Source organism: Argopecten irradians, chromosome 14 (genome assembly GCF_041381155.1).
Source record: "Argopecten irradians isolate NY chromosome 14, Ai_NY, whole genome shotgun sequence".
Lineage (NCBI taxonomy): Eukaryota > Metazoa > Mollusca > Bivalvia > Pectinida > Pectinidae > Argopecten > Argopecten irradians.
The window spans coordinates 29166676-29179167 of record NC_091147.1 but is presented as its reverse complement, the minus strand read 5'-3'; the positions used below and the strand labels follow the sequence as shown (position 1 = coordinate 29179167).

The following is a 12492-nucleotide window of genomic DNA, read 5'->3' as shown; positions in this document are numbered from 1 at the left end:
TTGCATTTTGGGACCAATCGGTCAACAAGATGGCCGCCAGGCAGCCATCTTGGATTTTGAAAGTTAAAGTTTGTTATCGCTATTTCCCAGAAAGTACTGAAGGGATCTGTCTCAAATTTCATATGTAGGTTCCCCTAGGGCTCTAGTTGTGCATATTGCATTTTGGGACCAATTGGTCAACAAAATGGCCGCCAGGCAGCCATCTTGGATTTTGATACTTGAAGTTTGTTACCGCTATTTCTCAGAAAGTACGGAAGCAATCTCTCTCAAATTTCATATGTAGGTTCCCCTAGGGCTCTAGTTGTGCATATTGCATTTTGGGACCAATTGGTCAACAAAATGGCCGCCAGGCAGCCATCTTGGATTTTGATAATTGAAGTTTGTTACTGTTATATATCCCAGAAAGTAGTCAAGGGATCTTTCTCAAATTTCATGTGTTGTAATATGTAGTAAAAGCTTGAAAAGCAGAGAAAAGATCCCTCTTTCCTTTGTCAGACAAAGATCATTCTTAGGTGGGTGCCAAGATCCCTCTGGGATCTCTTGTATCAATAAAGGAGTTTAAGGTTAAGTTATATCAATAAAGGAGTTTAAGGTTAAGTTTTATCAATAAAGGAGTTTAAGGTTAAGTTTTATCAATAAAGGAGTTTAAGGTTAAGTTTTATCAATAAAGGAGTTTAAGGTTAAGTTTTATCAATAAAGGAGTTTAAGGTTAAGTTTTATCTCAATAAAGGAGTTTAAGGTTAAGTTATATCAATAAAGGAGTTTAAGGTTAAGTTTTATCAATAAAGGAGTTTATGGTTAAGTTTTATCAATAAAGGAGTTTATGGTTAAGTTATATCAATAAAGGAGTTTAAGGTTAAGTTTTATCAATAAAGGAGTTTAAGGTTAAGTTTTTATCTCAATAAAGGAGTTTAAGGTTAAGTTATATCAATAAAGGAGTTTAAGGTTAAGTTTTATCTCAATAAAGGAGTTAAAGGTTAAGTTTTATCAATAAAGAAGTTTGAGGTTAAGTTTTATCAATAAAGGAGTTTAAGGTTAAGTTCTATCAATAAAGGAGTTTGAGGTTAAGTTTTATCAATAAAGGAGTTTAAGGTTAAGTTCTATCAATAAAGGAGTTTAAGGTTAAGTTTTATCAATAAAGGAGTTTAAGGTTAAGTTATATCAATAAAGGATTATAAGGTTAAGTTTTATCAATAAAGGAGTTTAAGGTTAAGTTTTATCAATAAAGGAGTTTAAGGTTAAGTTTTATCAATAAAGGAGTTTAAGGTTAAGTTATATCAATAAAGGAGTTTAAGGTTAAGTTTTATCAATAAAGGAGTTTAAGGTTAAGTTTTATCTCAATAAAGAAGTTTAAGGTTAAGTTTTATCAATAAAAGAGTTTAAGGTTAAGTTATATCTCAATAAAGGAGTTTAAGGTTAAGTTTTATCAATAAAGGAGTTTAAGGTTAAGTTTATATCAATAAAGGAGTTTAAGGTTAAGTTTTATCTTAATAAAGGAGTTTAAGGTTAAGTTTTATCAATAAAGAAGTTTAAGGTTAAGTTTTATCAATAAAGGAGTTTAAGGTTAAGTTTTATCAATAAAGGAGTTTAAGGTTAAGTTTTATCAATAAAGGAGTTTAAGGTTAAGTTTTATCTCAATAAAGGAGTTTAAGGTTAAGTTTTATCAATAAAGAAGTTTAAGGTTAAGTTATATCAATAAAGGAGTTTAAGGTTAAGTTTTATCAATAAAGGAGTTTAAGGTTAAGTTTTATCTTGATAAAGGAGTTTAAGGTTAAGTTATATCAATAAAGGAGTTTAAGGTTAAGTTTTATATCAATAAAGGAGTTAAAGGTTAAGTTATATCAATAAAGGAGTTTAAGGTTAAGTTATATCAATAAAGGAGTTGAAGGTTAAGTTTTATCTCAATAAAGGAGTTTAAGGTTAAGTTTTATCAATAAAGAAGTTTAAGGTTAAGTTTTATCAATAAAGGAGTTTAAGGTTAAGTTTTATCAATAAAGGAGTTTTAGGTTAAGTTATATCAATAAAGGAGTTTAAGGTTAAGTTATATCTCAATAAAGGAGTTTAAGGTTAAGTTTTATCAATAAAGGAGTTTAAGGTTAAGTTTTATCAATAAAGGAGTTTAAGGTAAGGTTAAGTTTTTTCAATAAAGCAGTTTCAGGTTAAGTTATATCAATAAAGGAGTTTCAGTTTAAGTTATATCAATAAAGGAGTTAAAGGTTAAGTTATATCAATAAAGGAGTTTAAGGTTAAGTTTTATCTCAATAAAGGAGTTTAAGGTTAAGTTATATCAATAAAGGAGTTTAAGGTTAAGTTTTATCAATAAAGAAGTTTAAGGTTAAGTTTTATCAATAAAGGAGTTTTAAGGTTAAGTTCTATCAATAAAGGAGTTTAAGGTTAAGTTTGATCAATAAAGGAGTTTAAGGTTAAGTTTTATCAATAAAGAACTTTAAGGTTAAGTTTTATCAATAAAGGAGTTTAAGGTTAAGTTGTATCAATAAAGGAGTTTAAGGTTAAGTTGTATCAATAAAGGAGTTTAAGGTTAAGTTTTATCTCAATAAAGGAGTTTAAGGTTAAGTTTTATCTCAATAAAGGAGTTTAAGGTTAAGTTATATCAATAAAGGAGTTTAAGGTTAAGTTATATCAATAAAGGAGTTTAAGGTTAAGTTATATCAATAAAGGAGTTTAAGGTTAAGTTTTATCAATAAAGAAGTTTAAGGTTAAGTTTTATCAATAAAGGAGTTTAAGGTTAAGTTCTATCAATAAAGAAGTTTAAGGTTAAGTTTTATCAATAAAGGAGTTTAAGGTTAAGTTCTATCAATAAAGGAGTTTAAGGTTAAGTTTTATCAATAAAGGAGTTTAAGGTTAAGTTTTATCAATAAAGAAGTTTAAGGTTAAGTTTATCAATAAAGGTTTAAGTTAAGTTTTATCAATAAAGGAGTTTAAGGTTAAGTTTTATCAATAAGGGTTAAGTTCTATTAATAAAGGAGTTTAAGGTTAAGTTATATCAATAAAGGAGTTTTAGGTTAAGTTTTATCAAAAATAGTTTAAGGTTAAGTTTTATCAATAAAGGAGTTTAAGGTTAAGTTTTATCTCAATAAAGGAGTTTAAGGTTAAGTTATATCAATAAAGGAGTTTAAGGTTAAGTTATCTCAATAAAGGAGTTTAAGGTTAAGTTTTATCAATAAAGCAGTTTAAGGTTAAGTTTTATCAATAAAGGAGTTTAAGGTTAAGTTTTATCAATAAAGGAGTTTATGGTTAAGTTATATCAATAAAGGAGTTTAAGGTTAAGTTTTATCAATAAAGGAGTTTAAGGTTAAGTTTTATCTCAATAAAGGAGTTTAAGGTTAAGTTATATCAATAAAGGAGTTTAAGGTTAAGTTTTATCAATAAAGAAGTTTAAGGTTAAGTTTTATCAATAAAGGAGTTTAAGGTTAAGTTTTATCAATAAAGGAGTTTAAGGTAAAGTTTTATCAATAAAGGAGTTTAAGGTTAAGTTTTATCAATAAAGGAGTTCATGGTTAAGTTTTATCAATAAAGGAGTTTATGGTTAAGTTTTATCAATAAAGGAGTTTAAGGTTAAGTTTTATCAATAAAGGAGTTTATGGTTAAGTTTTATCAATAAAGGAGTTTAAGGTTAAGTTTTATCAATAAAGGAGTTTAAGGTTTAGTTGTATCAATAAATGAGTTTAAGGTTAAGTTATATCAATAAATGAGTTTAAGGTTAAGTTTTATTAGCCCACCATCATCAGATGGTGGGCTATTCAAATCGCTTTTTGTCCGTGGTCCGTCGTCCGTCCTTCCGTCCGTCCGTCCGTCCGTTAATTCTTGTTATCGCTATTTCTCAGAAAGTACTGAAGGGATATGTCTCACATTTCATATGTAGGTTCCCCTAGGGCCCTTGTTGTGCATATTGCATTTTGGGACCAATCGGTCAACAAGATGGCCGCCAGGCAGCCATCTTGGATTTTGAAAGTTAAAGTTTGTTATCGCTATTTCCCAGAAAGTACTGAAGGGATCTGTCTCAAATTTCATATGTAGGTTCCCCTAGGGCTCTAGTTGTGCATATTGCATTTTGGGACCAATTGGTCAACAAAATGGCCGCCAGGCAGCCATCTTGGATTTTGATACTTGAAGTTTGTTACCGCTATTTCTCAGAAAGTACGGAAGCAATCTCTCTCAAATTTCATATGTAGGTTCCCCTAGGGCTCTAGTTGTGCATATTGCATTTTGGGACCAATTGGTCAACAAAATGGCCGCCAGGCAGCCATCTTGGATTTTGATAATTGAAGTTTGTTACTGTTATATATCCCAGAAAGTAGTCAAGGGATCTTTCTCAAATTTCATGTGTTGTAATATGTAGTAAAAGCTTGAAAAGCAGAGAAAAGATCCCTCTTTCCTTTGTCAGACAAAGATCATTCTTAGGTGGGTGCCAAGATCCCTCTGGGATCTCTTGTATCAATAAAGGAGTTTAAGGTTAAGTTATATCAATATAAGGAGTTTAAGGTTAAGTTTTATCAATAAAGAGTTTAAGGTTAAGTTTTATCAATAAATGAGTTTAAGGTTAAGTTTTATCAATAAAGGAGTTTAAGGTTAAGTTTTATCAATAAAGGAGTTTAAGGTTAAGTTTTATCTCAATAAAGGAGTTTAAGGTTAAGTTTTATCAATAAAGGAGTTTAAGGTTAAGTTTTATCAATAAAGGAGTTTATGGTTAAGTTTTATCAATAAAGGAGTTTAAGGTTAAGTTATATCAATAAAGGAGTTTAAGGTTAAGTTTTATCAATAAAGGAGTTTAAGGTTAAGTTATATCAATAAAGGAGTTTAAGGTTAAGTTATATCAATAAAGGAGTTTAAGGTTAAGTTATATCAATAAAGGAGTTTAAGGTTAAGTTTTATCAATAAAGGAGTTTAAGGTTAAGTTTTATCAATAAAGGAGTTTAGGTTAAGTTTTATCAATAAAGGAGTTTAAGGTTAAGTTTTATCAATAAAGGAGTTTAAGGTTAAGTTTTATCAATAAAGGAGTTTAAGGTTAAGTTTTATCAATAAAGGAGTTTAAGGTTAAGTTTTATCAATAAAGGAGTTTAAGGTTAAGTTTTATCAATAAAGGAGTTTAAGGTTAAGTTTTATCAATAAAGGAGTTTAAGGTTAAGTTTTATCAATAAAGGAGTTTAAGGTTAAGTTTTATCAATAAAGGAGTTAAGGTTAAGTTTTATCAATAAAGGAGTTTAAGGTTAAGTTTTATCTCAATAAAGAGTTTAAGGTTAAGTTTTATCAATAAAAGAGTTTAAGGTTAAGTTTTATCTCAATAAAGGAGTTTAAGGTTAAGTTTTATCAATAAAGGAGTTTAAGGTTAAGTTTTATCAATAAAGGAGTTTAAGGTTAAGTTTTATCAATAAAGGAGTTTAAGGTTAAGTTTTATCAATAAAGGAGTTTAAGGTTAAGTTTTATATCAATAAAGGAGTTTAAGGTTAAGTTAATTATCAATAAAGGAGTTTTAAGGTTAAGTTTTATCTAATAAAGGAGTTTAAGGTTAAGTTTTATCAATAAAGGAGTTTAAGGTTAAGTTTTATCAATAAAGGAGTTTAAGGTTAAGTTTTATCAATAAAGGAGTTTAAGGTTAAGTTTTATCAATAAAGGAGTTTAAGGTTAAGTTTTATCTCAATAAAGGAGTTTAAGGTTAAGTTTTATCAATAAAGGAGTTTAAGGTTAAGTTTTATCAATAAAGGAGTTTAAGGTTAAGTTATATCAATAAAGGAGTTTAAGGTTAAGTTTTATCAATAAAGGAGTTTAAGGTTAAGTTTTATCAATAAAGGAGTTTAAGGTTAAGTTTTATCAATAAAGGAGTTTAAGGTTAAGTTTTATCAATAAAGGAGTTTAAGGTTAAGGATTTAAGTTTTATCAATAAAGGAGTTTAAGGTTAAGTTTTATCAATAAAGGAGTTTAAGGTTAAGTTTTATCAATAAAGGAGTTTAAGGTTAAGTTTTATCAATAAAGGAGTTTAAGGTTAAGTTTTATCAATAAAGGAGTTTAAGGTTAAGTTATATCAATAAAGGAGTTTAAGGTTAAGTTATATCAATAAAGGAGTTTAAGGTTAAGTTATATCAATAAAGGAGTTTAAGGTTAAGTTTTATCAATAAAGGAGTTTAAGGTTAAGTTTTATCAATAAAGGAGTTTAAGGTTAAGTTTTATCAATAAAGGAGTTTAAGGTTAAGTTATATCAATAAAGGAGTTTAAGGTTAAGTTATATATATCAATAAAGGAGTTTAAGGTTAAGTTTTATCAATAAAGGAGTTTAAGGTTAAGTTTTATCAATAAAGGAGTTTAAGGTTAAGTTAAGTTTTCAATAAAGGAGTTTAGGTTAAGTTATATCAATAAAGGAGTTTAAGGTTAAGTTATATCAATAAAGGAGTTAAAGGTTAAGTTATATCAATAAAGGAGTTTAAGGTTAAGTTTTATCAATAAAGAGTAAAGGAAGTTTATCAATAAAGAGTTAAGGTTAAGTTTTATCAATAAAGGAGTTTAAGGTTAAGTTTTATCAATAAAGGAGTTTAAGGTTAAGTTTTATCAATAAAGGAGTTTAAGGTTAAGTTATATCAATAAAGGAGTTTAAGGTTAAGTTTTATCAATAAAGGAGTTTAAGGTTAAGTTTTATCAATAAAGGAGTTTAAGGTTAAGTTTTATCTCAATAAAGGAGTTTAAGGTTAAGTTTTATCAATAAAGGAGTTTAAGGTTAAGTTTTATCAATAAAGGAGTTTAAGGTTAAGTTTTATCAATAAAGGAGTTTAAGGTTAAGTTATATCAATAAAGGAGTTTAAGGTTAAGTTTTATCTCAATAAAGGAGTTTAAGGTTAAGTTTTATCAATAAAGGAGTTTAAGGTTAAGTTTTATCTCAATAAAGGAGTTTAAGGTTAAGTTATATCAATAAAGGAGTTTAAGGTTAAGTTATATCAATAAAGGAGTTTAAGGTTAAGTTTTATCAATAAAGGAGTTTAAGGTTAAGTTTTATCAATAAAGGAGTTTAAGGTTAAGTTTTATCAATAAAGGAGTTTAAGGTTAAGTTTTATCAATAAAGGAGTTTAAGGTTAAGTTTTATCAATAAAGGAGTTTAAGGTTAAGTTTTATCAATAAAGGAGTTTAAGGTTAAGTTTATATCAATAAAGGAGTTTAAGGTTAAGTTTTATCAATAAAGGAGTTTAAGGTTAAGTTTTATCAATAAAGGAGTTTAAGGTTAAGTTTTATCTCAATAAAGGAGTTTAAGGTTAAGTTATATCAATAAAGGAGTTTAAGGTTAAGTTATATCAATAAAGGAGTTTAAGGTTAAGTTATATCAATAAAGGAGTTTAAGGTTAAGTTTTATCAATAAAGGAGTTTAAGGTTAAGTTTTATCAATAAAGGAGTTTAAGGTTAAGTTTATCAATAAAGGAGTTTAAGGTTAAGTTTTATCAATAAAGGAGTTTAAGGTTAAGTTTTATCAATAAAGGAGTTTAAGGTTAAGTTTTATCAATAAAGGAGTTTAAGGTTAAGTTTTATCAATAAAGGAGTTTAAGGTTAAGTTTTATCAATAAAGGAGTTTAAGGTTAAGTTTTATCAATAAAGAAGTTTAAGGTTAAGTTTTATCAATAAAGGAGTTTAAGGTTAAGTTTATCAATAAAGGAGTTTAGGTTAGTTATCAATAAAGGAGTTTAAGGTTAAGTTTTATCAATAAAGGAGTTTAAGGTTAAGTTTATTAATAAAGGAGTTTAAGGTTAAGTTTTATCAATAAAGGAGTTTAAGGTTAAGTTTTATCAATAAAGGAGTTTAAGGTTAAGTTTTATCTCAATAAAGGAGTTTAAGGTTAAGTTATATCAATAAAGGAGTTTAAGGTTAAGTTATATCAATAAAGGAGTTTAAGGTTAAGTTATATCAATAAAGGAGTTTAAGGTTAAGTTTTATCAATAAAGGAAGTTTATAAGGTTAAGTTTTATTATTCAATAAAGGAGTTTAAGGTTAAGTTTTATCAATAAAGGAGTTTAAGGTTAAGTTTTATCAATAAAGGAGTTTAAGGTTAAGTTTTATCAATAAAGGAGTTTAAGGTTAAGTTTTATCAATAAAGGAGTTTAAGGTTAAGTTTTATCAATAAAGGAGTTTAAGGTTAAGTTTTATTCAATAAAGGAGTTTAAGGTTAAGTTTTATCAATAAAGGAGTTTAAGGTTAAGTTTTATCAATAAAGGAGTTTAAGGTTAAGTTTTATCAATAAAGGAAGTTTAAGGTTAAGTTCTATTAATAAAGGAGTTTAAGGTTAAGTTATATCAATAAAGGAGTTTTAGGTTAAGTTTTATCAATAAAGGAGTTTAAGGTTAAGTTTTATCAATAAAGGAGTTTAAGGTTAAGTTTTATCTCAATAAAGGAGTTTAAGGTTAAGTTATATCAATAAAGGAGTTTAAGGTTAAGTTATCTCAATAAAGGAGTTTAAGGTTAAGTTTTATCAATAAAGCAGTTTAAGGTTAAGTTTTATCAATAAAGCAGTTTAAGGTTAAGTTTTATCAATAAAGGAGTTTATGGTTAAGTTATATCAATAAAGGAGTTTAAGGTTAAGTTTTATCAATAAAGGAGTTTAAGGTTAAGTTTTATCTCAATAAAGGAGTTTAAGGTTAAGTTATATCAATAAAGGAGTTTAAGGTTAAGTTTTATCAATAAAGAAGTTTAAGGTTAAGTTTTATCAATAAAGGAGTTTAAGGTTAAGTTTTATCAATAAAGGAGTTTAAGGTAAAGTTTTATCAATAAAGGAGTTTAAGGTTAAGTTTTATCAATAAAGGAGTTCATGGTTAAGTTTTATCAATAAAGGAGTTTATGGTTAAGTTTTATCAATAAAGGAGTTTAAGGTTAAGTTTTATCAATAAAGGAGTTTATGGTTAAGTTTTATCAATAAAGGAGTTTAAGGTTAAGTTTTATCAATAAAGGAGTTTAAGGTTTAGTTGTATCAATAAATGAGTTTAAGGTTAAGTTATATCAATAAATGAGTTTAAGGTTAAGTTTTATTAGCCCACCATCATCAGATGGTGGGCTATTCAAATCGCTTTTTGTCCGTGGTCCGTCGTCCGTCCTTCCGTCCGTCCGTCCGTCCGTTAATTCTTGTTATCGCTATTTCTCAGAAAGTACTGAAGGGATATGTCTCACATTTCATATGTAGGTTCCCCTAGGGCCCTTGTTGTGCATATTGCATTTTGGGACCAATCGGTCAACAAGATGGCCGCCAGGCAGCCATCTTGGATTTTGAAAGTTAAAGTTTGTTATCGCTATTTCCCAGAAAGTACTGAAGGGATCTGTCTCAAATTTCATATGTAGGTTCCCCTAGGGCTCTAGTTGTGCATATTGCATTTTGGGACCAATTGGTCAACAAAATGGCCGCCAGGCAGCCATCTTGGATTTTGATACTTGAAGTTTGTTACCGCTATTTCTCAGAAAGTACGGAAGCAATCTCTCTCAAATTTCATATGTAGGTTCCCCTAGGGCTCTAGTTGTGCATATTGCATTTTGGGACCAATTGGTCAACAAAATGGCCGCCAGGCAGCCATCTTGGATTTTGATACTTGAAGTTTGTTATCGCTATTTCTCAGAAAGTACTGAAGGGATCTTTCTCAAATTTCATATGTAGGTTCCCCTAGGGCTCTAGTTGTGCATATTGTGTTTTGGGACCGATCGGTCAACAAGATGGCCACCAGGCAGCCATCTTGGATTTTTATACTTAAAGTTTGTTATCGCTATTTCTTAGAAAGTACTGAAGGGATCTTTCTCAAATTTCATATGTAGGTTCCCTTAGGGCTCTAGTTGTGCATATTGCATTTTGGGACCAATCGATCAACAAGATGGTCGCCAGGCAGCCATCTTGGATTTTTGTACTTAAAAATTGTTATTGCTATATCTCAGAAAGTACTGAAGGGATCTTTCTCAAATTTTATATGTAGATTCCCCTAGGGCTCTAGTTGTGCATAATGCGTTTTTGGATCGATTGGTCAACAGGATGGCGGTCAGGCAGCCATCTTGGATTTTGATAGTTAAAGATTGTTATCGCTATTTCTCAGAAAGTATTGAATGAATCTGTCTCAGATTTCATATGTAGGTTCCCCTAGGGCCCTACAATGTAGTTGTGCATATATCGATTTGGGACCGATCGATCAACAAGATTGCCGCCAAGGAGCCATCTTGGATTTTGATAGTTGAAGTTTGTTACTGCTGTTTCTCAGAAAGTACTGAAGCGATCTGTCTCAAATTATATATGTAGTATGTTTGCAAAAGTTTGAAAAGCAGAGAAAAGATCCCTCTTTCCTTTGTCAGACATAGATCATTCTTTGGTGGGCGCCAAGATCCCTCTGGGATCTCTTGTTACAATTGAAAATGTTTCAAATGGACATTGTAGGTTTGATTAGAAATGAACAATGTATCAGTATTCAATATAAAAAAATGATTGAGCTAAACGAGAAATGATCAGATGATCCAAAGTACCAGTACTTCATTGTTTTATGATATTTTCCAAAATTTACCTTTCAGTTTGGGAATTATTGTAAGCATATTTAAAAAACAAACTAAAATCAAGGGTCTATAGAATGTTTAGACCAAAATATTTTGGATGTATTAAACAAAATGTAGTTAAAGTTTGCTGATTAAAAGCTGTTAGACTATTACAGAATTGTGAACATTCTGTACTCTGTAGAAAAAGATATCATATCTAATATTACTTACTGGTAACTGATCAGACAGCTGCTGATAATTTTAACAAGATATGAATTAACTAATTACTCACATTTTCAGTATCAAATAATTTGTATGGAGATTCTTACAGTGATGTAATACCCGATATCAAAGCGGACTTATAACACCAAATACATATGAAATAGAAAACATATCCAGATTCACAAAATATGACATTTTCTTTGATAATGTATATAGACTTTAGTTCTTAGAGATTTACTTAGACTTTCTGATTTTTCCTGAGCCATAAACTATTGTCTACCTATAAGTTTATACAGCTGTCTTTTCATATATTTTCCAAAATATAAAGTTCATTTTGATGGTCATGTCCACATGATCATGTACCAAAACAAATAGAATTACCATGCTTCACTGAACTTCAGATTGTACAATATTAATAAACCATTTCTATAAGTTATCAAAATAAATTACTTCAATATCCAAGAGGTTTACTGCATGAAACTATGACTATTAAAAAAATAAAACGTCTGAGGGACTTTTTTCAAAAGAAAACATTTTTGAAAGTGTAGGTTGTAGTGATTTTTGATCTTTTCATTGGTCTGAGTCTGAGTACCTGCAAATTAAACGTTATAACATGCCTTAAGATCTCAGTACTTTCAGTACTTTGATTTCTTTGTTACTGAATAAAACAATCATTTTGCTATTAAATATTCCAAGTGTGGATATAACGTCAGTGGTAGTAACCTCTGCAGATCTGACTCCATTTTGTGTTTTTCGTTACACAGGCGTGGCAGCTGAGATTTGGCCACCTAGTAGGATACGGTGCCAAGTATTACTCCTACCTCATGTCTCGGGGCGTGGCCGCTCGTATCTGGCAAACCTGCTTTAAAGAAGACCCCTTCAACAGGTTGGTTGTCAAAAAAACTTGTCAAATAAGATTTAGAAAAAGTTAATACTTTAAAATTTGAACCTGAAAAGTGTTTTTGTTGGATCAGGCTAAACTTTTTAGTTCAATCAGAATCTAGTTGCAGTGGAAACAAAGTTTGAGAATTACAAATTCAAACAATTTAGAGAGAGTGTAATTATATATACAAATATATACAATGTATAATTTAAATTTATACAATGAAGACTATAGAAAAGTGCTTGATTACCAATAAGATATATTATTAAAAATGTTAATAATATATTTTATCAAAAATTTTCATCTTGACCGAATTATTTAATAAGTTCATGTTTTAAATAACCACAAAGTCATCATTAATTTATTCATATAAAAATGAATGATAATTATTCTTGTTCCAAGGTAGTGCTGGTCATTAGGGTGATTGGGTGGTGTAGTGGTTAAGCCGCTCTCCTTTCACCTAGGCGGCCGGGGTTCGATCCCCGACACGGACGTGAAAAGGGCAGGAGTCACCTGCCCGACCACATGGGTTTTCTCCGGGTACTCCGGTTTCCTTCCACACTAAGACCCCTAGCGCGCTTACATCGAGATTGATTTATATAAGTTGTATAACTTGTTTCTCAATCAATGTAACATAAATAAAGTTTATATCTATACATAGTCATATGGTCATTGTTTAATATAAATACCATGATCTTATGACTGTATAAGTAGTTGATCCTTATGATATAGTAACATTGTAAGATTGAATACTGGGTAGGCCTCTGGTTATAGTAACATTGTAAGATTGAATACTGGGTAGGTCTCTGGTTATAGTGACATTGTAAGATTGAATACTGGGTAGGTCTCTGGTTATAGTGACATTGTAAGATTGAATACTGGGTAGGTCTCTGGTTATAGTG

The 12492-nt window shown here is 29.2% G+C and overlaps 1 long non-coding RNA gene across 2 annotated transcripts in view; it reads left to right on the top strand.

Moving 5' to 3' along the window:
* The window catches only part of LOC138307266 (uncharacterized), a 68799-nt gene that overhangs the window by 50986 nt on the left and 5321 nt on the right, over positions 1–12492 (top strand). For both annotated transcript variants that reach the window (XR_011205957.1, XR_011205956.1), the window contains exon 2: positions 11472–11593. This is a non-coding gene — a long non-coding RNA (uncharacterized lncRNA). The remainder of the gene's footprint in view (positions 1–11471; positions 11594–12492) is intronic.